Below are 7,095 nucleotides of genomic sequence, written 5' to 3'. Positions count from 1 at the left end.
CGCAGACCGAGCTTCTGCAGGTCTCGCTCCCTCTGTGGAAATGCTTGCACACACACAGAGACATGCCTGTGCTCACAGACGTGCGAGCTGGGCATACAGATGGACGCAACGCTTGTGCAGCACACACGTGCAAGTGGAACACCCGTGTTCAGACCCACACTCAGCCCCCTGGGACGGCAGCAGAAACGTGTGCTTGCTGGAGGCCGGGCCTGGGTCCAGCCCTCTGCATCCCCCACCTTGTGTCTCTCCCACGGGGGGCTGAGGGCCTGGAGAGCTTGGGCACAAGGGCCTGTGACCCCGAGGAGGGAAGGTGGGCTGCTCTGTCCCTCCCTCCTTGGCGAAGCTCCTGACTGGTTGGTGAGGTGGGGGAGCTGCCCCTTCCCAGCAAATGGGGACTGGACTGAAAGCAGAGCCACAGGCGCCTGCTGGACCCCGAGCTCTGCTGCGCGGAGGTGGCGTGGGAGGTGGGGCTGGCCGAGTGCCCTTGCTGTGACTGCTGTGTGCCCACCCACAGTGTCCCGGCTCTGCAGCCTGTCCTCTGTCCTCCCTGTCACGGGCGCACGCCTTCCTGTGCCCGCTCCTTTGGCCTCCTTCCACCAGCCAGCGTGGCTGCAGCAGCCAGAGGCGCCTGTGGCTCCCAGGGCCGAGCCCCAGGGCTGCCTTCCTGCGGCAACGCTGCTGCTTGGCCCTCCTGGGCCTCGGGCTCCGACGCACCCCATGCCTGGGAAACCCTGCAGTTCTTGGGGCCGCCGTGAGCTGACTTCCTGGCAGCAGCAGGCCCTCGGCTGGAGGTGTGGGTGCCGGGGGCTGCCGGCCACCTCTTCGGGCTGAGATGTCAGGTGCAGGCCCAGTGTCCTCTGCCGGGCCCTTTGCTGTCTGTCCCAGTTAACCTGGTATTGATCACCGATCGGGCCCTTCGTGTCTGCCTCACTTTTGTGGCTAATGGCTCGGCTGCCATTGATCTGCGGAAGGGTTAGGTCTTGATCAAGATCTCCTCATCCTGGCTGACAGCTGCAACTCTGACACCGGGCACCCGCCCACCGCTCCCCGTCCCAGTCCCTCTGTGCTGCTCCAAAAGAATACCCAGGTGGGGCAGATTGGAAGACAGGGTTATCACCTTGTAGCTCTGGAAGCAGAGACGTCCTGTGTGGGTCAGGGCTGCTCTCGCATGTCCAGACGGGCCCCTTGTCCGCCCTGCACCGCCACCTTCATGTTGGCCCCGATGCAGCTTTGACAGAGACTGCTTCACCGTGGGCGTGTGTGGGGGCACAGCGCCCACCTCCCCTGTGCCGTGCTGCCCCTCCCTGCCCTCTGCCTCCCCCCATGGCCTGTCCTTCCTGACACCTCTTCCTGTCCCCTCTCTCTGGGACCCCGGAAGGAAGACACTACACTGCCGAGCATGTGTCTCACGGGAAGAGGGGACTCTGGTGCCAGGTGTGGGCCCCACCCTGCCCCTGAGAGGGTCTACACTGTGGGGACACACTGCTGTGTCATCAAGGAGTGGCCAGACCCCAGGGGCGGCCTGTCTCCCGCACGCCCTTTGCGAGACGGGAAGACGCTGGCGGCCTTATGCGGTGAGGGCTGGGGCTGCAGTGCCTGGATGGAGGAACGCAGCTCCTCTGAGGCTTCCTCTGCGGCCCGCTGGCTCCTGCTCCTCCTCCTCCTCCTCCTCCTCCTCCTCCCCTCCCTGGTGGGGAAAGTGAGGTCTGTCCCACTCAGAGTGAGTGGAGCGTCTCACTGCAGGACACAGGCAAGAAACCAGCCCAGCAGCCCAGGCCTGCTTCCGCCCAAGGCTCCCCATGCACTGCCGAGCTGGGGCTCTGTGGGGCTCCCGGGCCGCAGAGCCAGTGTGGCCTCGGCCGCTGTGCTCCTTGGCTTCGGTAGCCCCCCCCCACTCTGAAATATGCCAATAATGGCGCAGCGAGGCCGGGATGGCTTCAGAGGCTGAGACTTTTCCACCTCCGCGTCCTAAGGTAGAGAGGACGGTCAGGGTGGGGTGAGTGGGAGACCTGCGGGGGAAACAGAGGCGCCCCCAGCATCCACTCTGGTCACCGCGTCACTGTCAAAAAGCTGAAATATAGAACAGAGGGAGTGTGGGGGAGCGGCTTCCCCGGCAGTGGAGGAAGGAAGTCTCTAGCCAGGAGAATCAGGGACACCCTCGCTCCTGCAGGCTCCCCGGAGGGCTGGCTCTGCACAGGTGGCTGACCGAGAGTGCCAGGTCCCTGGGCCGGGGCACGCAGAGAAGTCTTTCCCTCTGTGATGACCTGCGAGCCCTGGCGCTGGTGAGGCTCAGCTGGGTTTTGCCTTCGTGCCTGCCTCTTCCTAAGGGATCACGGGGTGGGGACCTCGGCCACCCCGGGCACAAGGTACAGGGTGAAGCCCCTCCCTCCTCCCGTCAGCCATCCCGCCGTCACATTCATGGGCGTAAGACATTCACCCGACTCCGCTTCTTGCATAATTCTCTTCAGCTCTGCCCCTGTCCTGGGGGTGCAGACTGTGCCCAGGCACACGCTGGCAGCCGGTGCTAAACGACACAGTAAGGCACAGCTGTCCCCTCTCTGGGAGACCCTGCCACTGAGCGGGGCACACAGGACTTCCACAGAGGGGCCGGGCAGGGCCGGGCCAGGGTTCGTGCGGGGCCGATGACAGTCAGGTCTCCAGAGTGTCCCATACACTCTCCAGAGAAGCTGCGGCGACCCCGGTAGAAGAAATGAGGGAAGTGTTTGAACGCGCACCGTGGCTTTGTACCTGAGTGGTATCGCCTGATGTGTGTCCTCCGCGCGGCTCCCTCCGGCACTGCTGCCCCAGCCAGGCTTCACCATCCAATAGAAGGCCCCGAGCAGGGCTTCCGAAGCGGCCCGGCCCTCCCCGTTGTGAACGGGTTGCTGCCCAGTGCACCCTCGTCTTCCCGCTGATGCGCATCTGCAAAGAGCCAGTTTCCAAGCCCAGGGCTGAGTTCCGCGTCTTTGGGCAGGGACTCCCAGGTCCTGGGATCAGAGCCCAGAGCCCCAGGCACCTCTTCCCTTGGGCCGCTTCCCTCTCTTGCTCTTCCTCTCCCTGCTGGTCCTTGAACTTCCCCTATGGGTGCCCTGCTCAGCACCTCGGTGACCCCTCCCCGCCACGGGCTTGGACCTGAGGCTTGGTTGTGGGGTCCTGTCTGCCCGCAGCTACACCCCAGGCCAGAGAGGGCAGCGAGGCTCCGGGGAGCCCTCTCCAGCCATGTTTCTGGGCATCTCTGATGCGGTCTGGGCTGGACCTGGGCCCTCGGCAGAGCAGCCAGCTCCCCAGGGCCTCCTGGGATCTCTGGGTGACAGGGCCAGCGTGCAGGCTCCGAGAGGAGAGGTGAGACCAGGTGAGGGCTGGACAGTGGAGCAGGGTGGGGAGCTGGGAGAGCGAGGAGCAGGAGGGGGAGGAGGGAGGCCTGGGGTGGAGGCTGCCCACGCCTTCTCCCTCCCTTGCTGCTCTCTTCCCTCGGGCTTTCTACTCTTTCTCTCTTCTAGCCCCATCTTTTGAGAGGTGGTTTTATTTCTCTTATCACAATCAATTCTGAAACCAGGCATGGTGTATGTCTGAAATCCCAGCACTTTGGGAGGCTGAGGCAGGAGGATTGCAGGTTTGTTCTCAGTCTAGGCAACTCAGTAAGACCCTGTATCAAAAAAGAAAGAAAGAAAAAAGAGCTGGGGATATAGCTCAGTGCAGAGGTTCTGGTACCAACAAAAAAATGTTTATTTTGGGAAAACAACCCTCCCCCCCAGGGTCTTGAGAGAGGCTCTGTGCCAAGGACCAAACACAGCGTCTGGGAGCAGACCCCACCATCAGCCGGCAGGAGGAGGAGGCCTTGGGGAACGACCCTGAAGCCTGTGTGACCCTGGGCAGAGGACCGCAGCTTGTGGGCTCCTGGCCTGCAAGACATCAGGGTCGCCCGTGCTGCTTGACAGTGCGATGGGAGGCTCGGCTTCCGCAGAGAAATGGCCCCACTCTGTTCTGTGTGTCCTGCCCTGGCTTCGTCCCCTTTGGGTCGACAGAGACCCGAAGCTCATTCCATCAGCAGCCAGCGCAATGGGCTCGCGGGGTGCTTTAGATCTTTGCTTAGGAGCAACGTGGAGCAATTTCTCTCTTTGCTCTTTTGCCTGACAGGCTGGGCCCCGGCAGTGTGAGGCAGGAGGTTGTCGGAGAGCACCAGGCTAGGGGTGATGCCAGCAGCCCCGTTTCCCTGCTGGTGGGGCTTCTGTGTTCGGCAGAGCTGCTCTCCCCGCCATGTGCCTCGTGTCACGGTGGTGGGCAGGGTCTGGGAGGCGGCGGTGGCATGTGTCTCGGGGTCCAGGTGGACGGCGGGAACCCTGTCCCTCCATGACTCTGAGTGAGCAGGGGGAAGCTGCACATTCTGCCAGCCTCGTGGGCTAGATGGGTCCCTGGGGTCCCGGAGCCACAGTGCCCTCGTCAGCCCGGAGCCCTGGAGTGACGCTGTCTCCTCCCCTCCAGCTCATTTCCAGTGGTGAACCCTCCGCCTTGCTGGTCACTCCCCAATCTGGTTTCCTCGGGTGACGGTGGCCCTTAGACCCCCCCAGGCAAGGGCCAGAACCAGGCCAGCCTGCAACGGGTCTGACACAGACAAGACAGACACTCACAAGTCTATAGGAATTTAAAACAGAAGCTCCCAGCTCAATGAGAACATGCATTACTCAGCATCGTCACCATTGTCGGAAGCTCCCAGGGGGACAGAAACATCAGCCCACCTGCCAGCCCTGGACACTGGCCAGGGCCACGTGGGTGCCATTACAGGGTTTCTCTGAGTCACTGGGGCAAGCAGAGCTCAGGGCAGGCTGGGCCTGGGGGAGACCACCCAGGGGGCAGCAGGGTGCAGGCCTGGGTGCGGTCTGACCAAACTCAGTAGAGGGTGCAGTCTGCTGTGTGCATGTGCACTGAGCCTGGCTTCTGTGATGCCTGCACAGTGCTGGGGAGTGGCTGAGGACCGCTGACCACAGCCTGGTGAAGTAGACCCTGGGGTTCCTGGTGTTCAAAGGGTGCAGGGTCCAGGCCAGGCCCCGGGTGGAGCAGGGCTCTGCTGGGTGCGATCCTCAAGGCTGGGCCTGGGGACCAGGGCCTGCCACACCCCATGGGGCCTGCTGGGAGCTGCTCCCACCTCATGGGAGGCCAGGCTGGCCCCTGGGGCTGCATTTATCTAGGGCTTGGGAACAGTGGCAGGGCTCCCTGGAGCCACCTGTGCTGGTGTCTCCTCTCCCTCTTACCCTGACCTCGGCTGGTCCCGTCCTGGGCCACACAGGCCCTTCCTTAGGGGCGGGGGTGGGGGCAGAGGGTTCCTTTAGCTCCTTCCTGCCCTACTCATTATCTCCTGCTGAGGCCATTGAGGGAGTGCATCTTGCAGGGCTGCCTGGGGGACGGCTTCCTCTTCAGCCAGCCTTTGGGGCTGTTCCCGTCCACATGCACTCAAGCCATGCAGCACAGACACAGACACACACACATTTTCACATGCCTGCAAGGAACACATTTGCACACACGCGTGCACACTCACACACACGCTCACACCCCACATGTATTTACACACCCACAAGTGCCAACAGACCCACAAGCAGGATCACACCCCCTCCTGCACACAAGCAGCTGGCAGCTCACATCGCCCCAGACCTCGACGGTTGTCACGGAAATCAGAGATTCTCTGGCTACTGTCCTTCCCACTGTCCCTTCTGGCCTATGTGGGGAGCCAGGCCACTGGAGGGGCTGCTGAGGGACAGCTGGCACCCAGGGCAGGGCCCATACCCATGGGCACCAACTGCCAGGGTGAAGGGACCTTGGTGGGGGAAGGCACAGGTACCTGGGATGCGGCGTGAGTTCCTGTGGCCCAGGACCTGCTGGCCCGTCACGTGTGTGCTCCCACATGCATGTACATGGGTACACACCCAGCTACTCACAGACAATGGCACCGCCTGGCTGGTGGCCAAGATCCGCGTGGGCGAAGGCGCCCACACAGCCCACAACACAAAAGCTCTTTCTTGGAACCGGCCGGCGTCGTCATCCTGCAAGCACAGGGACCCTGCACAGTGATGGGGGCGAGGGCTGGGGCCTGGGTGGTCGAGGGCAGGTGTGTCTCAGTGGTCTCTGGGTCTGGTGCATGCCCTGCCACCTGAGGGGACCACGGTGGAGGAAGCTGGCGTTTGCGCAGTGCGCACAGGGCACTGTGTCTGCATTGTGCGGGTGTGGGTGCCCAGCAGCCGGCATCACAGGTGTGGGGATGCGTCGTTACAGCCCGCTGCCACCTCCTGATGGGCACCCAGCTTCCCACCAGGAAGGCCACCGCCACCTGCCTTCCACATGGCTTCCCAGAGGAGTCCATGTCCTGCTTGGTTCCCATCTGGTGAGGGAGCGGACCCTGAAGTTGGCCAGAAGCATGGCTGGACTTTTAGAGCGCATTAGTTTCCCGTTTCTCTCCTATCAAGTTACTACACATTCAGTGGCTTAAAATAGACACTTGTGTGACCTTGCAGTCTGCAGGCTGGACCTGGGCCCCCCTGGTCAAGGCGTCAGCTGGGCTGGCTTCTGCGGGTGCTGGGGAGAATCCACCTCCCCGACTTTTCCGGCTGTCAGTGGCCACCTGCGCTCCTCGGTGCTCTGCCCTATGATGCCGCTCTACCCTCTCCTGTCTTCTTCCACTTGGAAGAACTGTGATCACTGATCCTCCCCCGAACAACCCTGGAGAATCCCACCTCAGGGAGTTCACCTGAGTCCCACCTGCAAAGTCCCTTTGCCTTGCAAGGTGACGTGCCCCTAGAGGTCACGAGGTCACGGCTCACAGAGCAGGCAGCGGGGTCCGAGGTCAGGATGCGGATTTCGGGTCTGCCCACCTCTCGGTCTTAAGGAGACAGAGAGCCCTGGAGGCCTCCACACCCTTACCTTTCCACTTAAATAATGTGCATCCTGACATTATTACCCAAACATTCTATTTCAATGAACATTTCAGCAAGGGGTAACATCCATAGTGTGTTACCCCTTGGGATTGACACCCATGCAATTGTTTTTGACAGCACCGGGTTTGAACTGGGAGCTTCACACATCCCCAGCCCCCATCCTTTAGTTTGA

This window comes from Fukomys damarensis, unplaced genomic scaffold, assembly GCF_012274545.1.
Source record: "Fukomys damarensis isolate Sample0158 unplaced genomic scaffold, DMR_v1.0_HiC HiC_scaffold_23, whole genome shotgun sequence".
NCBI lineage: Eukaryota > Metazoa > Chordata > Mammalia > Rodentia > Bathyergidae > Fukomys > Fukomys damarensis.
The sequence above is the reverse complement of the archived record's forward strand: the minus strand, read 5'-3'. Positions refer to the sequence as shown.